The sequence below is a fragment of the Aethalodelphis obliquidens genome, unplaced genomic scaffold (assembly GCF_003676395.1).
Source record: "Aethalodelphis obliquidens isolate GAN/ISIS:26980383/991018 unplaced genomic scaffold, ASM367639v1 scaffold42, whole genome shotgun sequence".
Classification (NCBI taxonomy): Eukaryota; Metazoa; Chordata; class Mammalia; order Artiodactyla; family Delphinidae; genus Aethalodelphis; species Aethalodelphis obliquidens.
The window spans coordinates 12,537,014-12,553,320 of NW_020837986.1; the positions used below are offsets into that span (position 1 = coordinate 12,537,014).

Genomic DNA, 16,307 nt, shown 5'->3' on the forward strand with positions numbered 1-16,307 from the left:
GGCGCCCCCGCCGCAGCCACTCAGAGCCGGACCTCGGGCGCGGAGGGCGGGGGGCGGGGACGAGGGAAATTTGAAATCACTCCGGAGCCACCCCTCCGCTCCTCCTCCACAGGCGCCGCCTCCCGGCCCCCCGGCAGGTTAAATCACCCCCGGGATAACAGGCCTTCAAGGGGACCCCGCCGACGTCCCCCAACCCTCAAGACTCCTCCCAGGGCCCGTCTTCCCCGCCCCCACTCCGACCACGGACACAGACGCGCAGGTCTGGATGCGGGGGCCCAGAGAAGGAAGAGCCCCCACCGGAGTCACACAGCAGCCGGGTCTCCCCTTTACCCCCACTCCAGCCGCAGTGCCACCTGGGCCCTGCGGTGTCCCCGCGGGTCAGTCATCCCGCTCTGGACCCTCGGACTAGTCCTTCCTCCCTCCCTCCTACCCCGCTGGCCCTTTGTCGGCCATCTTGAGGGGAGGGGAGGGAGAGCAGAGGAGCGAAGACAGGTCCCTGGCTGGGTTCTGGGGTACAGCTGGCATCACTCGAAGGAGAAGCCCCAGTCTGTTAGAGGTCTCGACGGCCTCTGCCCTTAAAGGGGCATTGAACTATTGGAAAACAGCACTTCCTGATATTTCTCATACCTGGTATTTACGCTGACAGTATTTGTTTACCTGCATATTGTGTGTCTCCAGGTATGAGACTGTGAGGGCAAGGTCTCAGTGTGTCTCAGCACACAGTTAGATGCTGAATAAATGTTGAATGAATGAAAGAACAAATGAATGATGACAAGATGGCCCACAAAGGCCGTAGGTGAGCAGGCTCCAGCCTGCCTTCCCAGGCGTCTCCTAGCCTTGCCCCTCCCTCACTTCATCTAACCTTCTCACCTCCTTGCTCTTCCTCAAATACATCAAGCATGTTTCTGGATGTTCTTTGCCCAGATCTCTACACCATTCAGTTTTCTCCCAAAATGTCACCTTCTGGAAAGATTTTTCTGACCAACCTGCCTGAACAGTCTCCCCTCCTTCACTCCTATTTCATTCGCTTTGTAGCACGTATAGCCATTTGAAATTGCTTTGCATATTTCCTTGTTTACATCTTTCTTATTCTTGTTTTACACACACACACACACACACACACACACACACACACACACACTGTGAACTCTACTCCATGAGGGCAGAAACCGCATCTGTCTGTCCTGTTCCAAGCTGTTTCTAGTGCCTACAAGGAGGAGTTCAATACAAGTTTGTTGAATGAATGAACACGGGTTTCCTGACTCCTGGGCTCCGAAAACCACAGCTTTTTCCCTTCATCTCTCACCAGGTATTTGCAAATGAGTAAATGGTAAATTCTCTGGAAGCGGCAAATGTTTCTAAACTTACTGGATCTTGTTCTACCTAGGAACCCAGAGACAGGCTAAGGAGATTCGAAAGTGAAATGGACTCAGCAACCAGGAAAGCCTCATGTGAATGAGTGGCAGGAACTCCTTGACCTTCTGGCACAAACATCCAAAATTGGGTTCCAGTCAGTTGGTGCAGGAAGAAGATCTCTCAAGAGGGCCTGTGGCTTGTGCCCACCATCTGTGGTAAGTCTTCAGAGGAAAGAAATTATATGAAGTTCGTGGGCCTGTGGAGAGGGCTGCTGGGTCTCTGTTTTCTGATCCATAAGCTAAGACCTGCCACATGGCAAAGGATGTCTGTGTACCACCAGGAATGCCTGGAAGGTGTAGTTAAGATGCCAAAGAGTAGGGTTTGGGGGGACATGGCAGGCATTTCTAGGGACAGCAGACCACCTAACTCCAGGAAGAAAAACATATAAGGTCTGAATAAGCAAATGGTCTCTGTCCTGTCATTTGGAAAGGAGGTGAAAGAAAAATGGCATGTTTCCCCATGGCACAGGACTTTATAGTTTGCAAAGTTCCTTGGTCATATTTACCACCTCATTTGAGCCTCTCAGCCACTCCACGAGGAGCCAGGGCAAGGAGAATTGGGAGCCCCATTTCAGATGAGGGGACTGAGGCCCACAGAAGAGAAGGGCTTGTGCAAAGTGAGTCAGCCATGCAGCCTGACCTTGATTGAGCATCTGCTACGTGGCAGCTACCTGGCTAGGAATTCAGACAGGAAGGTTCAGAGCTTACACGCTGGTTAGGGAGTGTCAGGCAAGAAACACAAATAAACAAGAGAAAGTCGGGTGTGGATAAATCTGGGAAGAAGATATTGTAAAATGGAGACTGGAAAGACATAGCCAGGGGAAGACCCAGGTCAGGATCCAGCCTGGCATGTGGGAGGGACAGCCAGGGAGCCAGTGTGGCCAGAGCACAGGAAGTAAGGAGGGAAAAAATAACAGGGTGGCCATGTCCTGTGAGACCTGGCAAGCCATGGCGGGGATGTCACCATGTGAGCCATGTTCTGACTCAGATGTTTAAAACAGACCTGAGTAGGGAGGTGGATGGGGAGAAGTCTGGTGCCTGATCTGGAAGACTACGGACAGTGGTGGGAGCAGAGGAGGTGGAGAGAAGTGACTGGATTTTGGATAGATTGTAGAGGATGAGCCAAGTGGTATTGCTGGCTCCAGTGGGTAAAGGGAAGAGTGACATCAAGGATGACCCCTGGGGTTTTAGCCTGAGCACCAGCACGAAGGGTGGTATATTTACCTAAATGAGGAAGGCTTGCAGACTGTGGATTTGGAGGGGAGCACAGTGGGTCTGCCTTGGCCGTGTGAATGTGGAGTCACAGCACGGGCTGGGTTGGCACCCAGGTCCCCCAACTCTCTGTCCAGTGCTCTTCACACTGTCTGGGTGGTAGGGTGTACCATATACATCTCCCACACCACACCCTCACCCCCAGCATCCATTCTCAGAGGGACTGGCCCCATGTCCAAGAGGGGGACCTTTCATCAGAGACTGTGATTTGAATCCAGCCTCTAGGATCATGTGAATCTGATAAATGTCACTTGGTCTCTCCAAACCTCAGTTTTCCTCAGCCACAGAGAGAGAAGACTTCAGGGGATTGCTGCTGGGACCATTGAATGCATTTAAATGAACACATTGATGCTGGATTACCCAGTTAGGCAGACAAGGCTTTGGCCCCCAGTGAAATATTTTTAAGAAAGATTTTGCTTTTTATTCTCCCAGACCCCCAAGATTTTTCTTTTTGATATTTAAAAAATATATATAGATGTTACTACATGCACACAAACTTTTTTTTCTAGACTGATTTCAGATTTTCCTCTGGTTGCATAGAGGTGCAACAGTGCTTACTTAAAAATTTATTGTAACAGATCACAATCATGATGTGATGGTAATCAATATTTATTAAGGAAACGACAAAAATTCTATGCTTAAAGGACATTTGCTCTGTCATCAAAAAACCATAGATAAGAGCATGTTCTTGCTCTTAGGAAATAAACACGGAAGTATTGAGGCATAAAGGGGCACAATGTCACCAATTTGCCCTTCTATGGTTCAGAAACAATAATATGCATGTATATGGGAGAGGGAGAATGGAAAGCAAATGGGGCAAAAATGTAAGCAAATGGAGAATCTGGTTAAAAAGACATTCATGAGTTCCTTGTGCTAGTCTTACAACTCCTCTGTAAATTAGAGATTATCTCAAATAAAAAGATTATCTCCCCCCAAAAAGATTAACATTAAAAAGAAAAAACACACATACATACAGACATCCTTGATGCCCTCATGCTAATAAATCAACACATTGATGGGCTTTTGCCTGTGTTGTGATTAAATATTATATTTGTATAGAATTATACCATCATCTTTTCAGCTTTTAGAGCAGCTACAGGTTTTTAATAACACTTGAAAAGTGCCTGATGAGCAGTTAACTTCTCCATATATGGTCAGTATTTTTATGAGCAAGTGACTTCACCTCTCTGTGCCTCAATTTCTTCACCTGTAAAATGGAGGTAGTAATAGTACCACGTTGTAGGGTTGTTGTGAGAATTAGATGAGTTAATACATGTGAGGCCAACTACTGAGCCCACGTGTCACAACTACTGAGCCCGCACGCCTAGAGCCCATGCTCCGCAACAACAGAAGCCACCGCAATGAGAAGCCCGCCGCAAATAAGAGTAGCCCCCCTCCTCGCAACTAAAGAAAGCCCGCGCGCAGCAATGAAGACCCAATGCAGCCAAAAATTTTTTAAAAAAAGAAAAAATACATGTGAGGCATTTTGAACAGTGCCTGGCACATGGAAACCACCATAAAAGTGCTTGCTAAATTAAAAAAATACATTGTTATTGGTAACGAGTACTTATTTCACCGCGCTCCTGTCCGTCCCAGCTCACGGCAGGTGCAGAGATGAGCATTCTCCCTGCCTTCTCAGGGACATAACCCTGTCCCTTGGGTTCCCAGCTGCTGAGGCCAGCCCAGTTCACCTCAACAAGCCACGTCTAGCATAATGAGCTCCATTTTACAGTCGAGGAGACTGAGGCTCTGCACGGTGAGGCGGTTTGTCTGAGCCACAGCTGGTTGGTGGCAGCTCAGGGACTAGACTCCTGGCTCGACCCCCACTACCTGTGACCCCCCCCACTCCACATATACTATGCTAAGGAGTTTGATCCTCTGTCGTCTTCCCCTTCTAATTGGAATAATAATAATAATAGTGATGCCTACTTCCCGGAGTGACTGCGGGGATTCGCAGAGCCCATGTATGTGAAAGAACCCCATTGTAAGGTACTCAGTCTTAATTGCAGTGTCATTATAGGCCACGTTCATTTGCAAAGTGGGTTCCTCACCTTTCATTTTCAACAGGAACACCCAGACTCCTTTCTGCCCCAGTTGACGATGGAAGGAATTCTTTTCTGCTTTTTTAAATCCCCCAATGGGCCATTGAAATAGTTGCTTTAAATATACCTGCTTAGATGAGTACACAGCATCTGGCCAGGTATTATTCTTTATAATAATTATTATTAAATAAGTGTCTTAGGGGGAGTTCCCTAGCGGTTCAGTGGTTAGGGCTCTGCGCTTTCACTGCCAAGGGCCTGGACTCAATCCCTGGTCGGGGAACTAAGATCCCACAAGCAGCGTGGTGTGGCAAAAAAAAATAATAAATAAATAAGTAATCACATTAACAGTAGCTATTGTATCGAGAAAATAACCGTGTACCAGACGCTGAGCTGGGGTTTTTTTTTGGTTTTTTTTGTTTTGTTTTGTTTTGTTTTTTGTGGTACGCGGGCCTCTCACTGCTGTGGCCTCTCCCGCCGCGGAGCACAGGCTCCGGATGCGCAGGCTCAGCGGCCATGGCTCACGGACCCAGCCGCTCCGCGGCACGTGGGATCCTCCCAGACTGGGGCACGAACCTGTGTCCCCTGCATCGGCAGGCGGACTCTCAATCACTGCACCACCGGGGAAGCCCTGAGCTGGGGGGTTTACACGTATTACACATGGACTTTCATAGCAGTCTTATGAAGTAGGAAGGAGTGGTATCTGTATTTTACACATGGGGAAACTGAGGTTCACAGGTAGAGCGATTGTCCAAAGTCATACTTCCAGGAAGTGTGTTGCAAACTCGTATTAAATGCCAAGCTGTGGTCTTAACCACTTTGCTACCCCATAAAAGGCTTAGCATGGTGCCTGGTAAGTGCTCCTTAAATATTAGCTATTGTTAGTATTCTTATTACTGAGCAGGAGGCCCTTTACTTAGGAAAATGAGGCTCAGAAAGAAGCAGTAACTTGCCCAAGGTTACACAGCAAGTCACTGGTGGGCAGGAGGTTGGATCCTGAGTCTCCTTAGGTCCTAGAGCCCTTTGCTCAATGCACAGCTCCAGGACTTTCCTTTGCCTGGGGAGGTGAATCTGCCCCATCTTCTGAGCCAGGAAAACTGTCCTGCGGCTTTGCTGCTGACATCTCCCTTCTCTTCCTCCTTGTCCTCCTCCAAAAAAGGGAAGTGCCCTGGAGTGGGGATGGGGGTTGGGATAAGAAGTGGGGGATACCCTGCCTCCTTGTCCTGACAGCCCACCCTCTCCATCCCCTGCAAAGCCAGCTTAGAAATTCTTTCCTTGTTACCCTCACTGAATGGGATGCCTTGGAGGAGGAGGGGTGTGGATATTTATTGAATCTATTGTAGTAGGACTGGGGATAAAACAGAGAACAAAAACAGACTCCTTCCTGGTCCTGCCCTCCTGGAGCTTACAATTGAGTGAGAAAGAGAAACAGACATTAATTAAATTTATCTCATGAGAAATTATGAGATTACAGTTGTGTTAAATGCTAAGAAGACAGGCACAGGGTATAATAAGAGGAAGGATTTTCAGTGATGGGGCCTGAGAAAACCGCCCTGGGAAAGTGGTGGCCAAGCAGCGATCTGAGGGAACACAGCAGTTAGGAGGCTACAGGAGAGGAAAGTGTTTGGGGGAGTGAGACCAGCGCTTGCTAATGTCCTAGAGCACAGGGAACCTGGTCCACACAAGGAACTGAGGGGATGCCCACGTGGCTGCAGCAGTGGAGAGGAGGCTGGAATCTGGTGAAGAAAGCAGGGCCAGGTCATGCGGTTTCATTGGAAGGTTTTCAGCAGGCGGGTTAGTAATGTGATCATATATGAATGAAGCATTTTGCATGGTGTCTGGCACAGTGGGAGCTAGCAGAAAGCAAGAAAGACTTCCCTTGGTAGGGGAGGGATAAATAGGGAGATTGGGACTGACATATACACACTACTATATGTAAAATAGATAACTTAATAAGAACCTGCTGTATAGCACAGGGAACTCTACTCAATACTCTGTAATGGCCTACATGGGAAAAGAATCTAAAAAAAACACAAAGAGTGGGTTTATGTATAACTGACTCACTTTGCTGTACACCTGAAACTAATACAACATTGTAAATCAACCATACTTCAATGAAAATTTTAAAAGAAAGAAAGAAAGCCCTCCCTTCATTCTGCAAGTCTTTGGATCCAGATAACATTTTATCCCCATTTCGCCAGACATCAAATGAATGAATGTTCAAGTTATTCATTAGTAGTAGTAGTAGCAATGATAACATTACTCCTAACTTGCCTCCCCTGAATTACCCAAGATGATGATTTTTTAAAGGTATAGATGTGATTTAGGAAACGTAGCCCTACTGTCCACTGCCCTGAAACACACCCCTCACAGTGGCCCTTGTGAAAAGAAACTCCCGCAGAATTGTCCGTAATTGGTCTTTGTGGCTTTTGACTGGGAGCCCAGGCCTAAACCACTGATGGCTTTCTCCATCCTGAGCCTTAAAACAGATAGGGGGACTTCCCTGGTGGTCCAGTGGTAAAGAATTCGCCTTACAATGCAAGGACACGGGTTCGATCCCTGGTTGGGGAACTAGGATCCCACATGCCGCGGAGCAACTAAACCCACGCACCACGACCAGAGAGCCTGCAAGCCTCAACTAAGACCTGATGCAGCCAAAAATAAAAATGAAATAAATAAATAAATAATAAATCTTTAAAAAAAAAGAAAAACAGATCCGGTGCCTTACTCTTTAGAGAGTGCCCCACGGCCCCTCCAAGTTTTGTGATGATCATGAAATGAGGTAACATTGATTTTGATTCATCCACAGTTGATAGGTTTCTAGTGTTAGGAAGCTCTTTGTAAAAGTCTTGTTTCTGCCGCTTGTTATCTGGCCTGACGAGCTTACCTGTCTGAGCTTCACTCCCTCCATCTATAAAACAGGGGCTGGTGAGGATTGAAGGGGATGATGCACAGCCTCACATATGTCCTCACACACAGCAGCACAGACTTCAGCCTCGAGTCCTCCCTGAAGAAACGTCAGCTGAGACGGTAGTAGTGATGGGGACAGGGAATACAGGTGCCGAGGAACAAGGCCATGTTCACTGTTTGCAAGTTCCAGGCCCTAGTGTCCATTCCAGCTGCATTCTGGGGCCTCCAGGAGATGTCTGTCCTCCCCCGTCCACTGTCCAGGTTCCAGGGTTGCCACCTGAAGTTCCCATTTGTTTGCTACCACCAGACAGATGCCTAGGGGTCCTGCTGAATTATAAAGCGTTAGTCCCCCTACCCCACTACCCTCAAGCCTCTGCTTAGAACTCGTACACGGTTGCCCTCAGAGCAAAAACCAAAGTCCCGGAGGTAGGGTGAAGGCCATGTTATGTTGTGTGTGTATCACATTTTGCCCTTTCCTTGGTCAACCCAAGGGAAAATGGCTGTGTCAGCACTTATGACTCTTTGTCATTCTTTTGAAACTGTTTCACAGAATTCCACAGTATGAATGAACTGCAAGTTATTTAACAGTTTATCCTGTTAATGGACAATGAGTGTGTTTGCAACTTCTCCCCATTATAATCCATTACAATTTTTTTTTTTTTGGCTGAGCTGCACTGCTTGCAGGATCTCAGTTCTTCAACCAGGGACTGAACCTGGCCCCTGGCAGTGAAAGCCCAGAATCCTAACTGCTAGGCCACCAGGGAACTCCCAGATATTTTCAGTTTTAAGAGTTACTGTTAAATTGTCCCAGATGACTATATAACAATTAATTAATTATTTTTATAATTTTCCAACATTTTATTATGAAAACATTCAAGCATTCAGCAAAGTTGAAAGAAATTATGAGGAACACTCTTATACCCACCACCCAAGTTACACATCTATCCATTTATTCATCCATCCATCCATCTTATTTTTTGAAACATTTCAAAGTAAATTGCAGACATCAATACACTTCCCTTTAGACATTTCAACATGCATATCACTAAAGTTTAATGTTTGTTTACAGTTTTTTTGTCTTCAAGGTAAATTTTACATACAAAAGTACACACAAATCTTAGATGTACATTTGTTAAACCTTCACACACACACACACATATACACACACGCCTGTGTAACCCAAACCCCTATCAAGATATAGAACATCACCATCACCCTAGAAAGTTCTCTGGTGTCCCTTCCTAGGCAATCCCTGCCCCGACTCCTACAGAGACAATCAGTGTTCTAATACTTTCCATCATGGACTGCCTGTTTTAGAGCTTTATATTTTTTTAAAGAGAAGTAAAAAAAAATACTCCCTGTACACTCACGTATTTTTTTTCTCTGTATTTTAGTGGGAGAAAAAAATATCCTACCTCCTCTCCAATGCCTAAAGGAATTTATTTCTTCCTGGCCAGATGAGTTCCATTCCTTCTCTGAGTTCCAATAAACAATTAACTGCTCATTCTCTGGGATACACATATTTAGGCCTTGAGCTACCTGAGAGCAAGGACCCCATTTACCCACAGTAGGTGCTCTGACTCATTATTATCTTTCTCCCACTCTCAGACAGACCAGCAAGTACCCCGGGGCCTTCCCTTATGTTTGGAAGCTCAGGCTTGACTCCTGAGATGGGGTAAGAAGGTCGGCAGCCTGGGGCTCTGGTCTTAGTCTCCCATTAACCCACTGAGTGACCTCGTGCAAGGGTCTTCCCCCCTCTGGGCACTTGCTTCCTCCACTGAAGGCAGATGGTAGAGCGTGGAATGGGGCCAAAAACTTTAGTGTCATTCTTGCCTCCTTTGTCTCATGCTTCCACACTGGATCTAGCAGGAAATCTGACAGTTCTTCCCTCAAATCAGATCCAAAACCTGACCCTCACCATTCTTACATTGCCACCACCTTGGTACAAGCTAGCAAGCTACCGTCCTCCTCACTAGAAGACTACACCAGGCTCCTTCCTGGACTCCTGGCTTCCAACTTGCCCCCTGTGTTCTCCTCTGAAGCAGCCAGAAGGGTCTCTGCAACACTTAGGGCAGACCACCCTCCTTCTCTGTTCAAAGCCCTCCCATGACTCCCCATCTCAGGGCAAAAACCAAAGTGCTTCTGATGGCCCACAAGGGCCCCCATGATCTTGACCCAATCCGACCTTGACTTCACCTTGCATCGTCCTCGCAGCTCTCACCACACTGGCCTCATGGCTTTCCTGGAACACAGCAAGCATACTCTGACCTCAGGGCCTTTGCAGTTTCTCTCCCCATGCCTGGAATTCTTCCCCTATACGGTTGCGTGGCTTATTTTTTCATTTTTTTTCAGGTCTTTGCTCAAATGTCACTTTATTAAAGATGCCTTCCTTCACTGCCACCATTAGCAGAGCAAACCTCCACCTTCCTACACAAGCACTCCGCACCTCCCTTCCACCTGCCATCATCGAATCTGCTGTGTATTCACCTACTTATTATTGTCTGTCTACCCGACTAGGGTGTAAGCTCCATGAGGGACAGCTTATTTGTCTGCTTGACTACTGCTATATTTTGTTCCTGATGCACCTAGAATAGGGCCTAGCTCCTAGTAGGTGCTCAGGAAATATTTCTTGGTTAAGTCAGGAACAGGGGTTTGGGACATACCTCTAGCACATTTTTTCTAAGGCTTGGATTCCTCCCTTAAAAGGGGTCCCGGGACTTCCCTGGTGGTGCAGTGGTTAAGAATCAACCTGCCTATGCAGGGGACACGGGTTCGAGCCCTGGTCCAGGAAGATCCCACATGCCATGGAGCAACTAAGCCCATGCGCCACACCTACTGAGCCTGCCCTCCAGATCCCGCATGCCACAACTACTGAGCCAGTGAGCCACAACTACTGAAGCCCGCTCACCTAGAGCTCCACAACAAGAGAAGCCACCGCAACGTGAAGCCCACGCACCGCAACTAGAGAAAGCCCGCGTGCAACAACGAAGGCCCAATGCAGCCAAAAATAAATAAATAAATAGATTTATTTTTTTTTTAAAAAAGGGCGGGGGTCCCAATGTTTTCCTCATTGTGAAAGTGAGATGGTACATGGATGCCTGTTATAGAGTGCTGCCCACAGGTTGAAGAGGGAGAGGTCCTGTGGCTCAGGGCACTGGCTTCAGACACCTGTGTGACCTCGGGCAGGCCACTCAAGTTCCCTGGCCCTGCTGATCTCTGTTTCAGAAGTTTATTGAGGGTTAAACAAGAAGCCATGTGGAAAGTGTTTAACACAGTGCCTGATATGTAGTAATAATAACAACTGTTATTGCTGCTGAGGGACTGGAAAGGAAGGATTCTACTTCCTGAGTTTGCTCTGCATCTGGACTCCGCCTCCTCTTTTGTTTCAGGATAAGCATAGAGGGGATGGATTCCCCCATGTCCAGACCTTCCCTGATCTCTTCTGGGCAGGCCCTCTCCCTCCAAGCTGCAGGAAGTCCATATACACAGCATGCCAATAACTCTGCCTGCAGGCTGGGCTTTGGAAAATGACTGTGAGTTGTGCTGACCTGGGGAGTGGTGGGAGAAGGCTGGGTGACATGCTTAAGACCCCAGGGCTTTCCCCTTGGGTTGTTTAGTTCCTATGTTCAAGGCCTGACGACTCGGCTTAACCTCCATTCATCTCTCAGGTCTACTCATGCCTGGCTTCCTCTACCCCTACCCCAACTGAACCTGCCCACTCTCTTCCTAGCATTATCCCTTTGTAATGTCTTTGAGTGACTCTTCAGATACGGCGTATCTCCTCCATCGGATTGGGAGCTGCACAGGGGCGGAACAGTAGCCTGTCTTGTTCACTGTTGTGTCCCCGGTACCTAGCACAGGGCCTGGCACATAGTAGGTGCTCAATAAGTATCTGCTGTCTGAAGGAGTCAATGGACTCCTCCAGCCTTCAGATAATCAAAATGGTCTAGAAGAGAAAGTTCCCCCGGGGAACTCCTCCAAGGTTACACCCAGGTTGTGTTCACAACACCCACAAGCAATTTGCATTGCAGTCCTAAATCAGGGCCCAGAGCAGGCATTCACTTTATAATAGTCCTGAGGAGAAAAACAAAGCAGACAATAGGGATCCAAGCCCTCATTTTCTCAGGCAAAGTGAATCCCGCCTTGAATTTGAAATAAGGGGTGAGATTCCCCAAAGGTGGAGGCATTATCACCCCCACCCTCAAAACTAGGAACTGCCAAAGGGCCCTTTAAAAAGCAAATTTCTAGAGGGGACGGTGTAAATGTCCATTGGAGCTTAGGCCAAGGATCTTAAACAGGCTTAAACTTTACCCCAGGAATTCCACTTCTCAAATTTGTCTCAAGGAAAAATCTTGAGATTTGGAGAAATATTTTTGAACAGACAAGCAAGTACATCACCACATCCCATACAAAAATCAGAGAATAGGAACTGTCCTAGGAGTCTAACAATAGAGGATTGTTTACATTCATTTACATGTATAAGGATTAAAAACTAAAAGTGGAATTGACTCCTTTCCCCTGGCTGCAAACAAGCTCAGAGCCAATTTGAAAACTAATCAGTAATCTCTCCGCTGCCCCATGTGTTGGTGAATTTGCTTCCGACCTGGTCCTGATTTACTATCTTTCTTTTTTTTAAATCTTCCTATTTTAAGCATCTCATTTCCTCTGCCCTTAACAGCCTCCCAACAGAGGAGTTTTTGTCTCTAGTTCACTGCTCTGTACCAGCATCTAGCACGATGATGGGGGCATAATAATTGTTCAATAAAGACGTGTCCCATGAATGGACAAATGTCTCCACAAAGCTGACTTCAAATCTTCTTGGGCATTAAGCAAATCCCCCCCAGATGAAAGGTACTGACCCAGGGAGAATTCCCTGGCGGTCCAGTGGATTAGGATTCGGTGCTTTCACTGCCAGGGTCCGAGTTTGATCCTTGGTCAGCGATCTAAGATCCCGCAAGCCCCGTGGCATGGCCAAAAAAAAAAAAGAAAAAATAAAAAAAAAGGTACTGACCCAGCAATTCCATTCTAAGGCCCAGCAACTCCATTCATAAGAGTGCAAGTGTCTGTGCAGGGAGGAATGTTTCCTCTAACATTGTTTGTAACAGTGCGAACATGGGAAAACCCTAAGTGTCCATCAATAGGGGCCTGGTTAAATCAGATAGAATTCATCCAGACTATACAGCTATTGAAAAGGAAATAGGGCTACAAGACATGCTTCTAAGTGAAAAGGCAAGATGCTAAATAGTGTAAACAGTGTATATATGAGTCCATAGTTCAAAATAAATAAATAAATAACATGGAGAAAGAAGTCTAATAGGCCATTCCAGAGTGATCCTGAGAGCACATTTGGGAGGTTCCAACCTCAGTCCTGCCCCTAACCAGCAAGTGACCTTGATTAGCACCTTTCCTCTCTAAGCCCATCCCCCCTTCTATAAAAACAAGGATGAGTTATGACCTCCTGGTGGGGTTACTGAGAGGATTAAGGAAGAAAATGCATATAAATGTCAGGCACCTCTCTCAGAGTGAGTACTCAAAGATATATGAGTTAAAATAGAAAACCATTTCTCTCATCATAGGATGGGAACAAAGATCATTTAACTTTTTAAAAGAAAACCTTTAAAATGTATTCTGCAAATAAATCAAAATTGACAAAAGAGTTGCAAGAACAATACAAAGAATCCCTGTATATTCTTCCCAGAGTTACCAATTGTTAACATTTGCCGTGTTTGCACTACCCCCTCCTCATTTTTTTCTTGAACCATTTTATCCCTCTTTACCTTATACGTTCAGCATATATTTCTTAAGAAAAAAGACATTCTCTTACATAAATCAAGTACAATGATAAAATTCAGGAAATTAAACATTGATACAATATTATATCCAATCTAAAGTCATGTTCAAATTTCATCAATTGTCCCAATAATGTCTTTTTTAAAAATTGTGGTTAAAAAATATATATATATCACATAAAATTTACCATCTTAGCCCTTTCTTTCTTTCTTTCTTTTTCTTTCTTTCTTCCTTCCTTCCTTCCTTCTTTCCTTTCATTTTTTTTTGCCATGCTGTACAGCTTGTGGGATCTTATTTCCCCAACCAGGGATTGAATCAGGGCCCTAGGCAGTGAAAGTGCGGAGTCCTAACCACTAGACAGCCAGGGAATTCCCTTTGCCTAAGTGTACAGCGTACAGTTCAGTAGCGTTAAGGATATTCATATTGCTGTGCCAATAGTATCTTTTATAGCAATTGTTTGCCTCCATCTAGGATCACACATTACATTTACGTAGTCACCTTATCCTTTCAGTTTCTTTTAACCTGGAAAAATTCCTTAGCCTTCCTTTGTTAATGACTTTCATGACATAGGTGTTTTGAAGAGTCTAGGCTAACTGTAATTTTGTGGCTTTTGTTATCTTTTATAATAAAGGAGATAATATTGAAGGTATGATGAGGATAATCACAAATGGAAACATAAAAATATCCACAGTACTTTTTCCCCTAGTTTTTGGTAGAAAGAGCATCTGGAGTTTGTCCCTCCTGCTAAAATGCAGGATCCCAGTGGTGATGGAGATGTTCTGTGTCTCTGAATCAATGTCATTATCCTGGTTGGGAGATTGCACTCTAGCTTTGCAAGATGGGATCTGTGCATAGAAAGAAACTGGGAAAAGGGTACAGGCGCCTCTCTGCATAATTTCTTAAAAGTGTAAGTGTAAATCTACAATTGTCTCAGAATTAAAAGTTTAATTTTTTAAAAGATGCCCTTTGGCATTTCAGAGCCCGAAGTGTCAACAATTCTCCCAGGGAGAACCTAGCCCCTTGGTGAAATTCCCAGTGGGAATCCTCCAGCCTGAGAAAGGACTTCTTAATGAACTCCTTTCACTTGCAGGGGTTGGGGGAGGGGGCCTCCTTTGCCCTCTGCAGGGACATTTTAAAGTGAATGAAGGGAGCAAGGTCCCTCATTAAGGCTGAAATGGGAGCTGCTGGGGGCGGGGGTTCTCTAGAAGGAGGCTTGGCCCCAGGTCTGCATTTCCTGCTACAAAGTTATCTCATTAACAGTAATCACGACTCCTTTCTATCCGAGAGTGGATTGTGAAGGACAACATTGGAAAAATAATTTTTATCTACTGTCCTTGCTAGTTGCCAACTTCTTTTTTTTTTTTTTTTTTTTGAGGAAGTTGCCAACTTCTTAATAATAAAATTGAAAAATTGTAAAGATCTGGATAGGCAACCAATGGGAATTCATTATGAGCATTAATATATTCTTGCTTAGTAGAATATTATGCCGCATTTTATGATGAGGTTTTTGTAGCATTTATAATTGAAACCAAGAATGCTGTTGTGTGAGACTTTGAAGTTTCTCTTAGAGGACTTGGAATTCTTCTCAGGGCTGAGGAATGTGTGGGTTAGGAGAGCAGGGTCCTCATCAGGGAAATGAACCTGCCACCGGGTTCCTGTTCAGGCTGAAATGCTAATTTCTGGGTGTTCTCAGATCAATCATGGTCTAGTCTCTCCCTAACTTGAAAGTTTGTCATCCTAGTGCTATTTTGAACCCTGAAAGTCAGAACATGATATCCTTAACCCTTCTAGGAATTTCTCCTAAAGAAATAATCAGATGTGGAAAATGAATTGTGTACCAGGGTTCTTATTGCCATCTTCTTTTTATAAGATTGAAAATTTGGAATACTATTAATAACAAGCATTTATTGAGCACTTAGCGTGGGCCAGTTGCTGTGCTAAGTGTTTTACAAGCATTATCTCATTTCATCTTTTCTAGTAGGTTGTATTATTGTCTCCATTTTTACAAATGAAAAAAGAAATGGAAGCACAGAAAGGTTAGTAATTTGCCCAAGACAACATAATTAGTAAGCAGAGGAGACACGTGTAGATGACAGCAAAAACACAATGTGATAAACATTAAAATAGAAATAATATGAGAGACAATGCAAAGTATTAACATTATACACAGGGTGTCTTTGGGTGCATAAAATAAAGCCCAGCATGTGGTAGGCATTTTAAAACGGTGATTATTTGTACCTCAGACTTGAATGTGATCATGAATCACCCAGGGATCTTGTTTAAAATGCTGGTCTACGGTAAGTCTGGGAGTCTGCATTTCCTCCAAGCTCCTAGGTAATGTCCATGCTGCTGGTCCAAGGACCACACTTTGAGTACCAGAGATTAAATAGCTTGGCAGAAAAATAAATAAATAAATAAATAATAAATAAATAGCTTGGCAAAGTGGGAGAGCCCTGAATATGTAAAAACCAAACAAATCACAGCAGTCCCAATGATGTGGAAAAAGACTGGAAAACAATACAGTTACTGTCCTACTGCGGTGTCGGGCTGCAGTTTCAAGTGAATTTCTTTCCCTTCCTCTATTTTCTGTCACATTCAATTCCACACATATCTATTGAGTGTCTCAGCACCAGTCACTGTGGGAGCAGAAATGAAGGAAATCCAGTGGTTTCCTCAAGGTTATTATTTTTTTTAAGTTAAAAATAAACCACTTAAAATGGGTGCATTTCACTGTATATAATTTATACCTGAACAAAGTTGATTTAATACTTAAAGATATGAAGAAATATAAGTCCCTGATAGGGATCTTTTTTAATAGGTTAAAACTATTTTTAAATTAAATTCCTGGACAGTGAGTCAGGGGGTCTGAGTTCAGTCCCTG

At 45.0% G+C, this 16,307-nt stretch overlaps 1 long non-coding RNA gene across 1 annotated transcript; it reads left to right on the top strand.

The window, feature by feature from the left end:
* The first annotated feature begins 55 nt into the window (after positions 1–55).
* LOC113605330 (uncharacterized) lies at positions 56–3,937 on the top strand. The gene is made up of 3 exons (XR_003427164.1): positions 56–1,309; positions 1,388–1,571; positions 2,959–3,937. It is a non-coding gene; the product is annotated as an uncharacterized LOC113605330 (long non-coding RNA).
* Positions 3,938–16,307: the final 12,370 nt, after the last annotated feature.